The sequence below is a fragment of the Ammospiza caudacuta genome, chromosome 2 (genome assembly GCF_027887145.1).
Source record: "Ammospiza caudacuta isolate bAmmCau1 chromosome 2, bAmmCau1.pri, whole genome shotgun sequence".
In the NCBI taxonomy this organism is placed as follows: domain Eukaryota; kingdom Metazoa; phylum Chordata; class Aves; order Passeriformes; family Passerellidae; genus Ammospiza; species Ammospiza caudacuta.
This window is the reverse complement of record NC_080594.1, coordinates 17,838,647-17,859,329: the sequence shown is the minus strand read 5'-3', so window position 1 is coordinate 17,859,329 and position 20,683 is coordinate 17,838,647. Positions and strand designations below refer to the sequence as shown.

At 40.2% G+C, this 20,683-nt stretch overlaps 1 long non-coding RNA gene across 1 annotated transcript; it reads right to left on the bottom strand.

The window, feature by feature from the left end:
• Positions 1–13,553: 13,553 nt before the first annotated feature.
• LOC131554821 (uncharacterized) lies at positions 13,554–20,101 on the bottom strand. The gene is made up of 3 exons (XR_009274435.1): positions 20,004–20,101; positions 19,698–19,880; positions 13,554–14,722 (listed from the first exon to the last, which is right to left on the bottom strand). It is a non-coding gene; the product is annotated as an uncharacterized LOC131554821 (long non-coding RNA).
• Positions 20,102–20,683: the final 582 nt, after the last annotated feature.

Below are 20,683 nucleotides of genomic sequence, written 5' to 3'. Positions count from 1 at the left end.
AAGAATCACAGTGACACCTATTATCCCAGGAGCACGGGGGTGTCATTATCCCAACAGCAGTACCTGGTTATGAAAGCACAACTGGATCAAGATCTGGCAGGGTCAGCTCCCCTTTCTGTCCTCCTGACATAGATAAATTGAACAACAGATAGTTTATGCTGTATACACCTTTGTGATGTGACCTTGGAATAAGAGTGCCTGTCTGAGTGGATATGAAAGTTGCCATGTTGTGTCCCAAATACAGGAGGTTTGGATCAGTGTTATTAGGTCAAACACTTTTTTGTCCTGTGAAAGCCTACTCTGACCGAAGTCAAAAGCAATTTTGCTTACACATTGCTGCTATATGTCTCTGGCTGGATTCAGAGTTAAAAACCAGCATGTCCAGAGGGGATACAATACTTTAAGTTACAGGATTTTATTTGAAATATTGCTTCTTGAAGTGCAAAAAGTATTTTGCACTAACCTAAATGCATACACTTCGCTTCATCATCCCAAGCCTGGGAACACAAGCTGTAGACTGATGTGATCTACTGAATTTCATATTTACTTGTCATCCATCAAAACTTTCAAGATCCAGCAATTCCAAAGGTACATGTGATCTCAGTGAATTTTCACTTTTCTTCCAAAACCAGCCAAATAAAAATATGGACAGTTACACCTCCTCCCCATACTTTGAAGTTCTTCAGTCAACTGAAAGGGGAAGTTTAGCACATTAATCTAAAATCAAATATTGAGAAGATTCTCACTGTACAAATTTTTTGCTTGCCTGATAACCATATCTATAATCACATTTTCTATTAATTCACTTTTGATCAAATTCAAAACAGTTGTCTCTGTTTCAGTAAAATTGTCAGAGGAATAGAGATCCAAGCATTGCTTATTTCTTCAATGTACTTGAAAACTCTTCAGGAGGCACCTTAGTCCTGATCTTGGTAAAGGCAGGATCAGGGCTGCAAGACACTGGCGAAGTCCAAAGACAAGATTTCTTAAAAGGGCAAAGAAAGGGAAGGAGAAAGGACTTCAGGGCTTTTTTTTTACAGCACAACTTCTACACCAAATTATACTGATGTGATAAATTGAAAACAAAGTGGAACCAGTTACCTAGATGTTCTTTTCCCTAACAGCATGATATCAAGGTCCAAGATCATGACAAAAAGAATAATTTTAGGAGCACACTTCACTTTCTGGACACAGGAAAGAGTTTCTTAAAAATTCTTCAGTGCAGAGAACAAAAGGTTTATCTAGAAAAAGCTCATAGCAGTGCCTTTTTTTCCAGGGCTAGCTCTTCATTTTGCTTGGCACGGAGAACGGAGTGGAATTTACCAGCCATGACCAACTAATTCAGAAGCATAAATTTGAGCAGTGTCAGTCCTGCCAAGCCACGCCAGCTCCCATTGTGGAGCAATACAGCACAGAGCGAGGCAGGAGCCTGAAGCAGCTGTTACAGACACAATGGGCAGTGCAGCAAGGGAGCAGAGCTTTTCAGGGCACAGCTCTAGTAAATATCATCATTGTCCAACTAGGAATATGTTTTGAGTTTTGTACACCGAGAAGTATGAGTCAACTTAGCGCAGCCAGAGTGCAGACTGAAAGCTTAAGCAAGGATTTATGGACAAAGCCAGACCCTGTTGGACAGGATCAATTCAAACAGAGGAAAGAAAAAGAGCAAAAGCCTTTTAGGCAACACTTGAAGGAGGATGACCTTCTGGGACCCTGCTGATTATTTACATGATTTCTTGCCAAGAAACAAGTGCTGCACTGCTCTCCAGCCAGCATTAATGATCCCTGCACACTGGCAAATTTACTTCCAGCCCCAGGCTCAGCTGCTGAATATGGTGACAAACTACTTTGAAAAATCTTGTTTGTAACACATTAAAAAAAATTTTAAAAATGAAAAAAATCAGTCCTTTTCAAATTTTGAAGTTTTAATAACATTTTGAAGATACAGAACTGCAAGTAGTCTGTTTTTTTTAATAATCCTCAACTTTACCACTGAGCCTGCACTTAGCTCTGGATATAAGCTGAAATCTCTTAACTATACCCTGATCCAGCAAAGCAGGTCAGCACAAGTATAAAGCAATGAATGACACAAAACTTAATTATACCAATCATTCCAAGCAAAGAAGGAGCCTCCAGGGGCTTAATCCAGGTTGGAGTTTTTTGATTCTGTTTTTATTTCTGCCCTCCTTACTCTCCCTCCAAAACTTTAGATTCTTGCACAGGTAAATTAAGACTCAGCATATCTTAACATGGATTTTTAAATAAATAATTGATAAATAAAACAAGTTTTCCCCTGATCTTTACCCAGGTTAGTTTTCAGCCTGTCTTTATAAGAAAGGTGGTCCATCTCTCTGTTCATCTTTGTGGCCTTCCTCTGGACCCTTTCCAACAGATTCTCTCTGTGCTGAGAGCCCCAGAGCTAGATGATTTGGCAACAACATCAGCCTTCAGCCTTCCCTGAAGGTTTGTATGTCATTAGGTTCCACGGACTTGTGGCTATTCAACTGCATCAAATGGTCCCAAATCTGCTCTTGGTTTATATTGGGAGAGACTTTATTCCCCTCACACCCAGTCTGTGGATCAGAGACTTGAGGAAAGTCTGACTTCCAGTGAAGACTAAAGACCTTATTGAGTACCACAGCCTTCTACATATCAATCACACCAGTTCACTCTTCTTGCTTACTGAGGGGGTACACTCTCCTTGGCCTTTTTTTCTGACCTATGCATTTACAGACTCCCTTCTCAGGACTCATTCTCCACATCCCTTGCCAAGTCCTGTTCCAGTTTTGCCTTTGCTTTCCCGACTCTACCTCTACAATTTAAACTACATTCCTGTACTCTCCCCAGGTCATCTGTGCCTGCTTCTGCTAGGTCTTCATTTCCTCCTTCTTGTTCAGTCTGAGAGTCAGAGTCTTGCTTACTCATCGCAGTTTCCAGCCTGCTTTGCTTGATTTTCTACTCAGTGGGATAGAGAACCTTTGACTCTCAGAAAAGTGGCCTTAAAGAGAAATCAGCCCTGGTCAGCCACTCTGAGCTTAGGTTCAGCTACCCAAGAGATCTCATTCACCTATCCCCTAAATAGTTGGAATTTCACCCTTTGAATGTGCAGGATCCTGACTGTGCTCCAAGAGATCACAAACTCAATTAGGGCAAGGTTGTTGCAGCCCAGGCTGTCACCAGTCATTACTCCTTTAATGAGTTCATCTCCATTGGTAAGCACCAGATCCAGCAAGCACTCATCTCTGCTTGTTTTGTCCTTTTGTCCCTACCTGGAGCAAGAAACTGTCCTCTCCCCATTGCAGGGGTCCCATGGACTGGGTGCAGCTAGCTGTATTGCTTTCCCAGGAGATGTCAGGATGGTTCAGTTGGCTCTCTCAGCCTTCAGGAGGCCTGTTTTGGTGTAGGCATCTACCCAGGGAGGCTGTGTCCTTTCTGCCTGGGTTTCAGTCTTAGCCAGGCAGTTGTGATGGGTAGACACCATTTTTGTTGCCAAAAATTGCCTGATTCTTTTTGACTCCTCAGGAGGATGGAGTGACTCCTCCTCTGAGCCCTTCCTCACTAGTAAACATGCAAACTGATGCACCACATCCTGTGTGCCCTTCTCTGGGAGTCCTGCTCACTCCACTGATGGTAGTAAAGTAAGGTAATGAGCAGGAAGAGAAAATAGATTACTGAATTGAAATTAAAGAGAGAGCAAATTATTTTGAAGCAAAAAGATGGGTGTGAGCTGGACACCTGCTGCTTTTTTCTTCCAGCAGAAATTAATGAAATGTAGTATCAGACAGGGATAAGATAAAACTAACTCCCCTTTCCTCCAAATAACAGTAACTAGACTATTTCTTTATGCTACAGACATGTTATTTGAGCTGTGTTTTTTATTTTAAAAGATTTAAGTGATTTGAGGAAGAGAGGTAATTTTAAGACTACCCAGTAACTAGCAGGACCCTGCAGGGACAACACTAAAATTTATTCTGAAAGTGTTTGCCCCCCTATTGCCTACATTTCAGAAAAATTTTATCCATAAGCTGAGGTTTATTACAAGGAAAAAAACACCCCAAACCAAGATGCTTATTAACAATAATTCATGCACTGCAACTCAGTGATTTGCTATTCACATTTATGTTCATGCCAGGCAACCTGGGTAGTGGCTGAAAACCTCAAATCTTACGAGTTTTAATAGAACTCTATTCAAAATATTTTTGTTCCCCAGCTGGGAATGGAAAGACAAAGAAGAAGAGCAATATTTAAACCCTAGTGTGCGGCTTGGATGACCCAAGCAAATGAAGAGCTAGCATGTGTTAAGCCTTACTCCATGTGGTAAGGACTTCCAGCTAAATTTATGCAAATAAAAGGCACCAAAAAGTCACCATCAACATATTCCAGCCACAATGAGAAACAAACACTTGAAGACCTTATGTAAACCAGTCAAACCTGGTGTTTAGTTTTGTAAGCACCTTTAGTGCTTACAAAAATTAGAAACATGCACATGCATTTCAGTCTCACTGAAAGAACCTTACAGAAATATTATTAAATCACAAAAGAACACCTCTAGAGCAGGCCTCCTGTAGGCTTTGACTTCAACAGGAAAAACTGGGAGACACTGGCAGAAGTGGCACCTTTATCCAATCTAACACACCAAAGTCCACGTGGTCATACAGATTTTGGTATTCTCAGTGCTCATATTTGGTCAAAACTTGTTCCCACATCCGTAGACTCATCTCAACAGCTTCTCCCACAGGGAGAGAATTTAGGGCTGAACTAACCACCTCTGATGACACAAAAAAATTGAGTCAAACTTCCTAAAAATGAAAAATAATGCAGTAAGAGGATGAGGCTATGCTGCAGTGGATGCACCATCAGTTTCCTGCATGATCTTACTTAAGTAATTCACTGCCTCTCTAAGAACATGACAATGAACAAATACTGGAAGCTGCTCAAATATCACAAGGGTAGAAACAGCTACAAAGCTCAAAACGGCATTTGAGATAAGTATCAGAAAAAATTTGAAATAGTAAGGTCAACTATGTCATTTTCATCTTAACCCACACTGGAAACACCTTGTTCCTAGAAATATGTGGCCAAAACCACTTGAAGTTAAACTTGTGTTTGCTGGAATACATCTCACTGTTTCCCTGGTTGCCTTTTCTTTTAGAAAAGATTTTGCTTTAAAAGCCATCAGAAAACAAACAACACAACCACTTCCTCAAGTTTATGAAAACAAAACTTCTCAAAAATTATAACTCAATTACTGACACCTAAAGGTTCTTACAAGAACATTATTTTTAACAAGTAGGACTGGCAGCTTTTAAAAGCTGGTGTTATCTCAGCAACATTCCAGTTAAAAAATGGAGCACAAAAAGAGACATATTCCAACATTCACAGTAATATACAGGAAGTAAAGGGTCCAGAGAAAATAAAGAAGAAAAAAAAAATCAAGCAGTTGAAATTGAAGTCTACTAACAACAGGAAATGTGGATAAAACCACAAGATCAGTGACGTGAAAATTGTGAAGCGATTCCTCTCAGAGAATCAAGTGACTGATTGATCACAGGTATTTTAATCTACTCTATTTTAGTTACAATTCAATCAAATGTATGATTCAAAGTGGAAAAGCAAGCATCTTGAAGGAAACAATCTATATGAGCATAATAGATGAAGATATTTTTTATAAAAAATAAATCAAGGTAGAGGTGCCTGTGGGCTTGATTTAATTGCAGAGGCAGAAGAGTGACCGTTTTCTGGAAGAGAACTTTGATGTGCTTGCAGAAGAACTCGTGTTTTTAAAATTATCGTGTGCATCATGAAAAGGGCAACAGCTGCACAGCAGTAACTTGACATGCAAATTCCTGCCTTTATTCAGTCCACGTGTGCACATGCTGATAAGAGATTTAAGCAGAAAAATATTCCTTTTGCGTCATCACATGTAGAAGCGATACAGTTGTTTGCTGTGAAAAAAGCTGAAAGCTGCTTAATACCAAGAAAAATGTGCTATTTCACAAGCAAGCATCTAAACATTTAGATTTTCATTGCTGTTTTAACCTTATTGATAGAAATACACTGCTGGGTATGAGTGACCATAAGCTGAGAGACAGGTTGAGAGCAAAATTTCTGAACAGCCATAATATACACAAATGCAGAAAGGAGCAGCTAGTTCAAATATTTTATTGTCAAGAGAAAAATCCAGGTAAATTTATTTTCCCCACAGAAATAAGATTAATTTGCTTAGATGTGGCTCATAACACATCAGCTGCACATTTGCCTATCCGCTTTTGGTACTTAAAACAGCTAAAACTGCTATGCCAACACAGAAGATGCTCACCTCTCCCTGGGTAGATTTGTCCTGGTAGCTCATTACAGGCTCTGTTTTTTCTCATTGGCTGTTTTCCCTGCGCTGTAGCTACAAACAAGCACCTCTTGTTCAGGGTGATATGGAAAGTGGGAATCAGGAACTGAGGAACATCCTTGGTGGGTCTCCCTCAAATGCACCAGGACCAAGACTGAAAAGGCTCTGGTTACAAAACAAAAACCCAGATTTTATCTGAAGTAGCTGATAATCCTGTCCCTCTCTGCAACCTACTAGCCATGTCCCTGGTAAAAACTTGTCACCAGCTTTCTTCCTTCATTCTAATTCTGCTGTTTTCTCCTACCTTTTCCTAAGTCCTTACATTGAACTCTTATTGGGATTTCTCCTGTAAAATTTCTTCAAACCATGATAGCCCCGCATGCAGCAGAAAATATATCAATATTTAAGATTTGAGAGGTCTGGCTAAAAAGTTTTCTCTAACTAAAAGCTGTGATTTTTTCCAACCCTCCACTGGTGAGCTGAAGTAATGCCGGGTGGAGCTCCTGCAGGCTCCACCAAGAGCCATTTGTTCATATTATCACTTTATTGTTTGATTCCTTATTAGAACTGTGGCACCTAGCAAGCTGCTTAAGGAGCCCATCCTTACCAGAGATGGATACCTGACTTTGTTAACACTGAAATGATTGTTTTTCCTCAGCTCTTTTTTTTTTTTTTTTTCTGGATGAGCACATAGATTGGTACTCTGCATGCAATCACTTGGCACAGAACAGGGGAGCTGTTTTAGTCAGGGGAGATGAGGGGGGAAATGAAATACCCAGGTCCCAGTACCCATAAAGCATCCTCCTCCAGTAGATCCCAGCCACAATGTTCTGTGCCCTCAATTACCAAATCATCTCTTAGGAAAACCAATCATCAGAAGGACAGTCACAAGCAATCCCCTCATCCAGGGGACTGAAAACGCATGAAAGTTGAAATTTAAAAAATTCCTTAAATAAAGTTAAATGCGGCTCCAAAAGCTTTCCTCATATTAAATGCATGAATTACCATGACATGCCATCATTCTGAATGATGATAAGCAGAAGGAGAAGTTTTAAAGAGAAAATGGCAAGATTTCACAAAAATGTAAAGCCATATGTCTGCATGAAAGAAAACCCATTAAGTGGTGAGTATCACACCCACACAGCTGAAGGGAAGATATCTGTTGAGGAAGGCATTTGGCTTCTAAATCAACAGGTTGATGATATATATGTACTCATCTACAGATTCTCCAAGCAGGTAGCTCCTGTCAGCAGTGTTTAACATGGCAAACACCGGGACAGGGAACACAGAGGCCAAGAGGAGGGAACTGAACACCTTTGCTGCTAGACAGATACACCTCCCAAAAATACACTGATCCTATATGAACAAAGATCCAAAGGTTCCAATTCTAGTATTCCAGGTCCATCTGGGCTCGTAAGCTAAAGCTTAATCAGCTGAACAGACTTTTTAAGAAAACCTACACCATGAAGTCACACACAACATGCTCAAAGACTGAGGTGCACAAAAGCAAAACAGGCAATTGAATGTTCTGCAAAACCAGCATTACAATTACCAGCAGTAGACATAAAAGATTATCTGACAAACCCAAACCAAAACGTTGCCTGGATGGACAAGTAAGTATAATTAAAAAACAGGATTGCATGCATACACAGAACTATCTCAGTACCTATCCCCTCAACTTTTATATCCAACTACTTTTCTGTCCAGTACATAAACTTGCACCTGATTACCAGAGACTGCTTGGTTGACTGCAAGATGGAAAAGGTTATTGCCAACCCCACAGCTTTCACTTCTTTTTTGTGACTCATCCCATCTTTTTCACAGCCCCTGCAGTGCTCCACACTAGTATGCACAGTAACAGTTATCATGAATTCATTCCTCAAACAAAAATCAAAGGTCTAAGCAGAGCCCACTACTGCCAGTACAGTATTGGAGAACAACTCTAATCAGTTGTTTATCAAGGCCTGATTTTCTTCAAAATTTATTATTCTAGAGGATTTTGTCCAATTATGTGAAAAAGTTAAATCAATACAATTTAAAAAAGGAAGGAAGCACCCTTTAACAGAGACTGAAAAGACAAAGGAAGTCACAGATATACACCCATTCCTTAAATTAAATTTAGCAGCTTTGAAAGATCCTCAGTACACAGCCCTGCAGAAGGAAGGCCTTCATCTATAAAAGATGCCGAGCATACATATTAGAAGTGCATTCTGAGCTGTATGAATAAGTCATAAATAATGTAAGTTATTCAATGCCTCCCCACCTCCTGCCAGAAAGGAGCAGGAACAGCTCATGATTTTCAGATAAAGTTTGTTATTCAGAAATTATCTATGAAATCATCTCCATGAATTGCTATTTGCTTATACCTTCTGCCTGAATAGATAGTTGCTCTTATTAGCTGTTAAAAATTCCAGCTGTTTGGATTGGCATGCAGCTCACATAGTGCATGTCTCCTCTTCTCCCTGCGCATGGGCACTTACTGGGAACTCACAAAACTACCTGTTTTAATCTGAACCCTGATTTAATTTTTTGTTTTCTGTAAGCCTGGTAGAGCATTTCCTTGCAGCCAGCAAGCATTCCCAGCACTGGCACAAGCTGTGCAGCCACGTGCACAGAGCTCTAAGCACCACAACCTGGGCAATAGGTTTGCTTCAGGTGATTGCCTCTCACTCCTCAAGTGCCACCTGCATCAGAGCTGCCTGCTGTCCATAAGAGCCACTAGAAGCAGGTGGCAGTGTCCTGTAGAGGGCCCAGATATTATCAAACTCATGCAATAGTTACAAAGCTGGAAGCATTGATGGAACTTCTGTGCCATATTTATCCCAGATTTTCAATACAGCTCCTCTGAAACACTCCTGTCCTTGCATGAATAACACAGATACAGATCAAGGACTAGCATCAAAGCTTCAGAGAGAGCTGGACAGAGCCCAGAGGGTGCTCCACATGGTTGTTTCCAACACAGTCATGCAACAGATATTAGTATGCTCCCTGCACAAGTGTGTCTTTTTCTCATGGTTTGAATTTTTAAATTTCCACTATTTTTAGTCAGATACTTACTTTGCTCATTTACACTAAAAGCATTTGTCAAACATATGGTCTTGAATTTCTTCAAGGTTTACCTCCAGATGTGATGCCTTCAATCTGCTGTCAGTAATCCAGCAATCTCCAGTGGAAGCCTTTGAAACTGGCTCGCCTTCAGGATCTTAGTTTTGAAGAGCCCTTGATTTCTGTTTTAGAAATTTGAGAGACAAGGTAGACATTTGGTGGTTGGCTTTGGAATTTTTTTTTTCCTTGTTTAGGAAATACTCTCCCTTATGACAGACTTTTTTTGACTCTTATAACACAAAGAGAACTACTGAGCTAAAATACAGTGTTTAGGATAACTTGTGTTCAAATCAGTCACTGTTGCAACAGGAATCCCACAAGGCTACCCCTAGAATAAGCAGAAACCTGAGGAAACAGTTCTATCATAAAAACATCATTTTGTTAAAAGCCAAAACATTTCAAAGGAATGTATTTTATACGGATAAAGTGGAAGTCTGACAGCATTAAAATACTTTGGGTTTACTTTTATGTGACAAAAGTATTGTAAATTTCAGTGCATTTTTCAACAATTTGAGGTATGAACAAAAAAATTAGCAGAATGTAAAAGTAAAAAGAATCATTATTTTGTTTCAGGTCCAAAAGAAATGCTTTTATGATTTAGAAGTTTGGAAGAATGATTTTTTTGTATGTTTTAAAACCTGAGTTGGCTTTCCAACAAAATAAACGCAAAGAGGTAAAAATTCCTGACTGATCTTGTTTCCAGCAATCAATCCAGATGACAAGTCTGTTAAAAGCACCACTACACTGGTATTTTTCTGCTATCTCCCTACCCACAAAGATCCAAGTAAAATGCACAGCAAAATGATAGACAAACCCAGAGAGAAGCCTAGAGTCCAATATTTAGTTGTAGACACCAACATTTTGCATCCTGGTTTCAAACAGGCTTCACCATGAAGCCTGAACATCAGGATCATCCCCATTAAAGTGTCATAGCAATTTTGGGTGAATGTGAAGCAGCTAAGCCATCCAAGACCAAATTTTAAAGGTCAAATGCCTGTTGTAGAAATATTATGCTTGTCAGCAGCCTTGGCTGATGCAAGAGATTGCACTAGCACAGAATTTTGACTACTGCTCATCAGTGTAGTACTCATTCTTCAGAACAAGTCCCTGAAGAACAGTACTAAGGTACATGAATAGGACAATGTGGAATAAATATTTTTAAAATATGGAGTTGTACTTCTGCCAAAGCAATTCACAGGCACTCAAGCAAAACAGTCACATTACTCTTAGCATGCAAAGGATTTCCACACACTGCTAGGGAACACGCTGAGGATTATTCTCAATGAGCTTCACCTAGTGAAAAAAACAATGGTCAAAAATATCATCTTTGATGCAAATGACATTTGAATCACAGTGAAAAGCAGTATACATAATAATAGCATATTGCCAGAGGCATCCAGCTGCAGGTATCCAAATGTTTTTTTCAAAGAGTAGATCCTTTAAGCAAGTCAGTACCTGTTTTCACAAAAATTTGCACAGTAACTTAGAGCAGTTAAGTGATTTGCCCAAGAATATTCAAGATCAGGCGAGAATGGCACAGTGGCAGCCCTGTGAGCAGACTCCTGCTCTGCCAGTTTGCAATTCCCCAGCCCGGAAAGCAGCCCAGCAGTGTCTCTGCTGCAGCAACAACTGGCAAGCCTTCCATTAAGGGCTGCCTGTCTGATGGGTGCTCTACCCACATTAACCAAGATGTAATGCATACACCAGCAAACACATCCACACGATAATGAGAGGGTGAAACAGCAGCATCCACATGAAGCAAGACCTCACTGAAGTGAGTGATGCCACTATGCCATTTTTTCTTAAGCCTGACTACATCTTTAAAATATTTGGAAGTGTAAATACTGCCTTTGCGTTTAACGACACAATAAAAAGTGGTTTAATACAGCAATAAAAACTCCAATATGCCTTGACAAAGTTATTTTAAACACAGGTCTAAAGCCCATAGCTACTATGTTGTAGACAGATTTAATTTCAGAAAGGCCTTGACACAATACCATTTTAACTGAAAGTAAAATATTCTGCATATCCAGACTTACTAAATAAATCTCAAGGTTTTTATGGCACTAATTAATGAGTATGAGCACATTGGGACTGCTGAGTAATTTGCACTAAGGCTATATATTTTAGATGCAAAAGCAGAAAGTGGCAGATGCCTAAGTACTGAAAATGGGGTTTAGGACCCTCTGAAATAAAATAGCTGCAAATGAGGAATTCTTATGCTTCAGGAGTGAATATTTACTACAGTGACCTAGGGCATAAGTGAGATCAAAGAACTAGAAGCAGCATGAACTGCATTCTGCCCTTCAAAACATCACACAAGGAAAACAGTGAACAGAGTTAATTGTGCTTGTTTGCAGCCATCAGCGTTTCATCGCATGTAACACTCAGCAAGGCACACAAACAGCTTCACAGCCACCGTGACAAAAGGGATTTGACCTGTGTTATCTCCCAGCCATGGGGTGGGAGACCCAACAGCCAGGGGTCCCTGCCCTTGCCAAGCCATGATCATAGCGCTAATTACCCCCAGGCAGCATTAATTATTCCCCCGGGCAGCTAAGGGGCCCAGCTGTTCCCCACAGGCATCAGGGCCAGCCCTAAGGCCAGGAGCTGCCAGCACTGCTGCTGTAGTGGCAGCCACCAGTGGCCAGACAGCCCCACCTTGGCCAGGCAGGACAAGCAAGCATCTCTGACACATCTGTCCCCACGGAGTCCAGCAGGGGTGGTGACAGCTTTGGCTTTAAAACACCTTGAGCTCAGTGTTAGGATGGAAAGCATTTCCCCTCCCGCGTGCCCAATCAAGTGCTCAGAAGCCGAATTAGCAATTTTTAATTTTATTTTTAACAAACAATTAAGCCAAAATTTTGCATTTCAGTTGGAATGAGGAAGGCACTGCTCTCACACACAGCACAGTTAACAAGTGTAAGGGGACAGTGGTCTCTGCTTGGGTGGCAATCTCTTTGTCTGGCACTAAAAGCCCCAGAGCTGCTTCTGTGCATGACCTTCCCACAAAGAGCCTTCACCTCCTTGGGGCAGCAGCTCCTGAGGCTGCAGGTCACAGGACAGGGAAAAGGCAGGTTTTATTCTGGACAATCACAATCAATTCCAGACCTGTTAAACCTACAGAGTAATGAGCCACAGAGAATGTTTAAACGTACAGATTGTGCAGACTAGAACAGCATAGGTTTGTCTTTTGAAAAACAATTCAATTTGACTTTGAAAAAAGATAAAATATCACAGTGAACAGAAGTTAAAGCACAGAAAAAACAAGTTCTACAGCATACATAATTTGCATAAGAATTGTATTTATCTATGATTTTTTTCCTTTTAATGTGGAAAAGTATATTAAAAGGAGTTTATCTTTATCAGAATTATTTTGGTGTTTCTGCCAGAGCATTCTTGTGCCAATTGTTCCTGCCCTCACCTGGCATCAAATATTTTTCCTATACCAAGATTAGTCAGCATACTTCCAGGGAATCAAGGTGGTATTACAGCAAGATAAAAATTAAAATACACAGCGTTCTCAGATCACACGCAAAATAATTGGCAGAAACAAGACTCAGTCTTCTGATTTAGACACTATGGAGCCCACTTCTTGTTAATTAAAAAAGGTTATGTGAATGATTTAGATGAGCAATTCAGAAGAATTATGAACCTTCCCAAACCTTTTTTCAAAATAAGATCTGAAATTTCTGGAGACTCATAAAAAGCTAACTTTAGTCACACATACCTCTGTTGCATACATGCACACACAAGTGCACACCCCAAGCTCTGTTTTCTCCTACCCTTCCCATATTTAACAAGCAGTAAAAGTGTCAGAATAATCTTGAAGAATAATGCCTGTGTCAATGGAAAATTTTCCACCCCACACTGCCTTCAGACACACCATGTTCTTTTTCAGGGAAGGAATTCTGAAAACAGCTTGACTGTTAAAAAAACAGCTATAGGAGTGATGAAAATAATAAGGAATAAAACTTTGTTTTTGTTAACCAAAAAGCATTTTGATGAATGCCATTTCGTGCTTGACTTTTTAAAATGTCATTCAGCATGCACGAAGATTTGGGAGAAGCTTTTTATTAAAAAAAAATCCAAGTGCTTTTTGGCACTCTACAAAAGCACCTCTAACCACGTGATTTTTTTAACACTTGAATGTGAAAGAACATCTATTTTGAAAACATTGCTCAGAATTCAGTTTATTTGCTTTGCCTCAGCATTATCAGTGGCCCAAAGGAGCATGAGAGGAGCTGAACTCCTGTCCTCAGCATGACTGGTGTGGAAGCTGCACCCAGTAAGCGCATTTAGGCAGCCCTGGGGGTGCCAGGGGCTGGCAGGCCCTGAGCACCATGCCAGTGCCACGGTGATGCAGGTGCCAGCTGGAGAATGCTCACTCACTGCTGATACCACAGACACGTGCAGGGGAGTGTGGTTCTGCCATCTAGATCCCCAAAAATACGCCTGCAGCAAAACCCCAGCCTAACATACAGCAAGAGTTATCTACCCATGGCATGCTCAGGGGAGCCAAAGCAAATCCGCTGAAGACACAGAGCTAAAGCCAGGAACTTAGAGTGTTATTAGATGAAAGTTACTTTTAAGAGGGAATACCAAGAGGATACTTTAAACATGTTTTAAGGCAATATAACCTGATTTCAGAACTCAATTGATTTACCTTCTCTTTTCAAAGTACACTCGTGAATAAGAGGAAGACAAAAGCAAAAAAAGAAAGCTGAAAAGGTAGTAAATGTCAGCCTTCAGAAGGCACCACTATCGTCCAAATAAATGCAACTACTCACATTTAAATTCCTTTTTAAAACCACACTACAATAAAGGCATCAAAAACCTCCTCGCAGTTAAGGAGTCACTGGGGGTTTTACCTCAAGGCAGCACAGCTGCATTCCCAACACAGGAACCAAAAGATTTACACTCGGGAGGCAGTTGCCTTCTGTCCTTAGGCCATTCAAGAATGCTCTCTGTTCTGGCACCTCAATTGTTATGGTTCTGGGTCAGTGTTTCTCTTTTCCCAAAATCAGGATTATAAAATACGATCCCATTAGAATTCACCGCCAGTGACTGCTGTGTTCTCACCTCAGCCACTGCCTTTTTGATCTGAGACAGCAGGAGCATGAATTAGTGACTCACCATCTTTCACAAGGAAAAGTGCCATTTAGTTTTAAAACAAACAAACAAAAGCAACAAACAAACAAATGATAAGTCTTGAACTCTGTTCCCAGCTGCTTCATTTTACTCTTTCATCTCTGGATGCTCAGCTTCTTCACCCTACACATGCAGAAAATAAAGTCTCAAGAAATTCTTTCAGTGCAGAAATCTGGGTCATTTAACCTTTTGGGGTTTGGCAGAATTGCTTAACTCTTTCTGAGCCAAAAGTTAATCCTTATGAAGGCTTTTGAAGCCTTGTAGAGCCCATAATTCATGGCAAAACCACCCTGCACACAATAGTAGTTAAACTCCAAGTTCTTTTTGCTCTGGAGATTTTATAGATTTAAAATGAAGTTATCTAACTTTTGTTTAAAGTATTCCTAAATCAGTTTCAAGGCACAATCTATTAGAAAAAAAAAAATTCATCCTACATAGTACAAAGGCTGACTTCTGCACAAGAGTGTACATGATTTAATTTTGGTTGACTAACTTGACATTCATACACCACACTGTGCAGAACAAGACAGCGAGTATTCAATAAGACACTGACACTGTACATAAATTTAAGATTATCCATCAGCTGCAGTTCCTTACTGAACTGGTTTCCCATATGTGATTCTTTTAGGGCCATAAATATTTCAGGGAGATAAAAAAAGACTTTAAAGAACCCTCCCATCCCCCAAAGAAAGCATGAAATGAAGAACGTGGAAAAGGTGCAGAAATAATCCTGGCCTGACCTTTTGGCCACAGATCACTGTCACTTTTAAAAAATTGATTTAATAAACTTTGAATAGTTTTGTATTTTATATTTATCTGCATAGAAGCATTAGGACTAATATGTTTATTATTGCACAGACAAAAAATACAACTGATGAATCAATTTAAATAGCATTTGAACTACTGCTTTTATAACCCAAGGCTTACATTTTTCCATCTCCCTCCCAAAAGGCAATGCATTCCTTACTTGCTCATCTGCAGGAATTTACAGGTGTTAAATTAGCCACAGTAAGCCTTACCTTTATTCCCTGATCGCTATCAAAACATATTGAGAATTACAATAGAAACATATTGAGAATTACATAGAAAAAGTTAATTAGAAGTTTGAATAGAAGCTCCAGAAAGTTCAAACAAAAGATTTTTCCCTAGTTCATACCAAGATCTGGCTGCATGCATAATTACACACAAATCAGACTGTAACTTTCCATGTTTTTATTCAATAAAAAAATAAACCTATCCCCTCCAATCTAGCTAAATGTTTATAAATAACCAGGGCTCCCATTGCAGTCAATACCTTGTGGATGCGATGTTAAAGTGATAAGACAGGCACAAGAAGACCCAAAAGTTCCAGTGATTTGTGTTGTTGGGGCAGCTTGCCAGGTTCCCCATCTAAATCTAGCCTATAAATAGAGGTGTTCTAATGTAAAAAATTTCCCAAGTATCCACTCTAGTTTAAAGACAAGTTCTTTCAATGTCAGCTTTCCACAAGTATAAATGATTGAGTTTAGCTCATAAATGTCATCTGAAAGTAAATTTTAAGATTGCTGCTTCCAATATTCATACCAAAATAGCAAGTTTTATGTTAAAGGCCACTGTCTGCCTTACAGAAAGAAGTTCCACATTTCTCCCTACAGCCTTGGCACACAGGTACTTAAATTAACCAGGCAAGCAGCAAATTGCACACTTTGTGCAAAGGATGATGCACATAGATTTATTGGGGGTTTTGCAGAGTTTTTTGGGTTTTTTTTTACTTTACTTCATTTGACAGTAAGCAAAAGTTAAGACTATCTGTATGTCTCAAAACCTATCCTAGCTTGGTTTTCTTTTCAAACAAGCTGTTAGTGACCATGGTAGAAATGCTGTTAAAGGGAATTCAAGCAGACAAGACAAGAGAGCCAAGGCACAGACATTAGGACACATGCCAGCATAATAAACAAAGGTCTTCTGTGTCAGGAGGTCTGGGAACCTGCTAGCTCAACATTCTACTCACTACTTAGCCTTAACCATCACAGGATATGGGGCAGAAGCATTTCTTAATAACACATTTTCGGCCTTGAAAAAAGGCTCAGTTGCAACTGCCATCAGATTTCTATCACAGTTTCCTTGAAGCAGATTTGATTAAGCATCATGGATGGTCATAATTCCAGTTTTTGTGACTAGTTTGAGTAGTTCACACAATGCTTTGTGCACTGGTTGCAGATTTAATACAGGCGCTGGCACTGCACTTCCTCCAGTGTGAAGCTGGCGTGACAGAAAAGGAGTAAGTTTTGTAATACTTCTGTGGCCATAATGGTGTTGAGATGTAAGACTGGTGAAGAGTAATAATAGCTTTATTTAGGCATCCTAATGGGCAAAAAAAAAAAAAGGCAAAAAAAAACCCCCAATCCAAAATAAACAAAAAAACCCCCCTACAAAAATACAAACCACCAAAAGAAAGAAACAAACAAAAATTCTCCCCACACTAAGTGTTCTTTTTGATCATTTAGATACTTAAGATATTTCAATATTTAATATTTTAAGAGTCAAAATAAGCCACAGGACCTTTGTGAAAAATGTTTTATGTTTCATTAGGTTTTCTTCATTAGAAAAATCTTGCATAGAAGCACTGATCATCACACTATCCTGACTCAGGAAAAGTGAAAAATATTATTTAGATATCACCACCCATTAGGTTCTGCCTTGTTCCTCCAGATTTGCATTTCTGCCTCTCCAGCTTTGCTCAACTCTTATTCCAAGCATACAAACTACTTTTTACCTGATGGAAGTGTGTCACACTAAAGTCTAAACCCCAGTAAACACATTTCCACAGCAACAACAAATACTCCACTCCTGCAGCAGCCATCAAAATCCATCCACCCTACACAAACACTTTCTAAAATGTGCTATGCTTCATTTCTTTGCCCTCTGGGAGAGACTAGGCAGCCACTATGTAGTCATGGACATACCTATGAAATACAAGAGCACAATATCTCAAAAAAACTGCCTCTGCTTTCTATCTTCATGAAAGACCTACAAAAGTAAAATCAAGAAAATAAGATTACTAACTCTAGTAGATGCTGTGTACTCAATATTCAAAGTAACCAAGAATTTAGAGTAATCATTTTGAAGCCCATTAGAATTTATCCTATTTCCACTCTAATGGAGCTTCTCCACTTAGGGACACAGGTGAGCATGTCTCTTAAGAATATGAGATCACAAACTTTTCAAGCAACATGTGCAACATAAAAGCATATTAAAAAAAATAAATAACAGTAAAAAATCCCTGCATTTGTTTTGTAGTCTGCAGGTCATATAAAGTCTTTCTCCTGATAAGGAAAAACACAGCTAAAAAGCTGAATGTCAAGGAAACTGTGCAGCTCCACTCCACAGAATAAAAAAAAAAGGATACTGAGCTGTGTGAAAGTCTTGGAAAAAAAAAATCAAGACAATTGCACTCTGCTTCTGACCATTTTATGAGAAAAAAATAAAATATTCTTTCATTAAGTTCTTAATTCCTAATTATATGTACAGTTAGAACAAGATCTAGAAATAGCCAGCAGTTGAGTATGGTTTTCCTTTCCTTCTCCTCAATTGTAAAGCTAAACCTAAAGCTCTTTGTTCTGGAAGTTGAGAATGTGATGCAGTGTACAAGTTGTGTTCCCTTTTCACCTATACTTTCCTTATGGGATTCCTGTGTGCTACCTCCCAGACAAAAAGCTTCATTTACTGCTCTGTTCCCTGAAGCACAGGAACAGAAACCTCAGTGGGCTGCAGGAGGTGGAGCAATACCTGCACCACAGGTTCAATCAGCTCTGACAGGTGCACAGATCAGCTGAGGGGACAGACACCATCCAAACAAAGACATCTTTCCAAGCCATGGCCACAAAGTATTTGCAGTCATATGTGGGTGTGCCCCACTGTGATATTAATTCTATTATTGAGCCATATAGAAAGTTTGCTTAATTTATGAATACTTGCCTTTAGTATCCTTTTAGTTGCTCTTAAGTCTTATTCTGAAGGGCTTTTAGTATCTGGCAGTTGAAGCAACACTCAGTGAATAACATCAGGGCACACAGACCCACAAATTATTTCAAATACATTTGAGAAGCATCAATAGACGTTATATTTGCAAATATGCATGGAAGCATTTAAGTAAATGCAGCATACTACTTCCAAAAGTACAGACCTATCAGTAAAACCATTAAGCTCAGCACTTTTACCTTCCTTTAGCTGCATTAGAAATGACTGCTTGAGGTTGGCTGGAGCTCCTGCTAATGGATTTTGAATGCGGTGCACTTTCTCCACCTCCTGTTTTAGAAGCCTCTCATCCCATTTCCATGTACATCTTGTGCCTCCAATTGGCTGGGAGTTGCTCTCCTACGTACCAATTAACTCATAATCAGGTGGAGAGTTATCTTAACCTTGGCACAGCTCCCCTGACAAGCTGGACCTGAAGCTTCACAGTTCAAGCACCACTTTTAAATCCAGTCACACGTGTGGCAGAGAGCAGGACACAGCAAGCCCATGCCTCACCTGGTGGTGGGGCTGTGTGACGGTGTTCACAGGGGAAGAGGGAAGAGAAGAGGATCTGACTCCATGTTTCAGAAGGCTGATTTGTTATTTTATGATATATATTATATTAAAAGTATACTAAAAGAATAGAAGAAAGGATTTCATCAGAAGGGTAGCTAAGAATAGAATAGGAAGGAATGAATAACAAAGGCTTGTGGCTCGGACAGAGTCTGAGCCAGCTGGGCTGTGATTGGCCATTAATTAGAAACAACTCTGAGACCAATCACAGATCCACCTGTTGCATTCCACAGCAGCAGATAATCATTGTTTACATTTTGTTCCTGAGGTCTCTAGCCTCTCAGGAGAAAAAATATTAAGGAAAGGATTTTTCAGAAGATATCATGGCTGCAGGGCTTTTGTAGCAGGACTTCAGGGCACCTGGAACAGAACATGCTTATCCCCAGCTGCTGCTGTGCCTCAAAGACATGGAGGGCTTGGTTCATGAGGTGAGCAGAAAGATTTTTTGCTGAAAGTAAATACATGAAATACCTATAGGAGAGCCCAGGTTCTCACAAGATGGGGTAATCTGTGAGGAAGAACAGCATACCTTCCTCAGACTCTCTTTGCTCCTCTGGCATCACATCACAGGCTGCTGGGAAGGCTCAGAGGAATCTCCATGCATCAGGTTGTAGCAAAATCAGGCTTGGCCACCAAAGGTATCCCACAGCAAGGAGAGGAGAGTCCTCACTGGCCAAGCCCAACCTTTAAGGGTATCCAGGAATAGAAGGTCCTGCAGCAGCCAAGGTCAGACAAAAGTTTAGGTCATAAGGCAATCTCCTGGCAATAAAGCATGTCTGGTGCCAGGCAGGAAACCAGTCCACAGGCCAGCATTAGGATCTGGTCTGGTAATTACCAAGCTGGGCCTTCATGGTGGACAAAGTCAAGCCAGGAGGTCAGTCCAGACATCACAGTCTAGATCAGGAAGCTGAGAACACTGAAGAGGAACATTCCTTCCGCAGAGCTCAAACAGGAACCAAGAGCCCAGAGCTGGTTTAAATAGAAGGTGTGGATGGAGGCCTCAGGTGAGTCTCTTTAGGGTCACTAAGGCTTTTCAGTGCCCCCAGGGCCTTGCTCCCATTCCTTCCTCAGGGTGCATTCACAGAGAGCGTGCCACGGTTTCCTATTCACTCTCAGCTGGTTGTCTTCTTCAGCTATCAGCTATCCCCAGCCCAGAAAGATCTGTATCACTCACAACCTGTGCATGAGTGGTGAAACAAAACAGCCACTTCTTTTCTTTTCATTCCAATGCATCCTTTTGGAGACTTTATGGTCCCAATCCCCTTCTGAGAGACTTTGGCAAAATAATTACATAAATACAACCCCCAGCAATGCACACACCATACTGAATGGTTTGCTTGCATCAGACACTGCAGCATTTACTTTCCAGTCATTTCACCCTTCAAGGAGTTGAGGTATTGACTTTCTGTTTAGATCTGAGTAGAAATCCAAGACAGGAAATTTGCCCTGTTCTCACAAAATACCAATAGAGCCAGCTGTGCATCCTCTTGTGCTACTACTTCTTCCACTGAACAT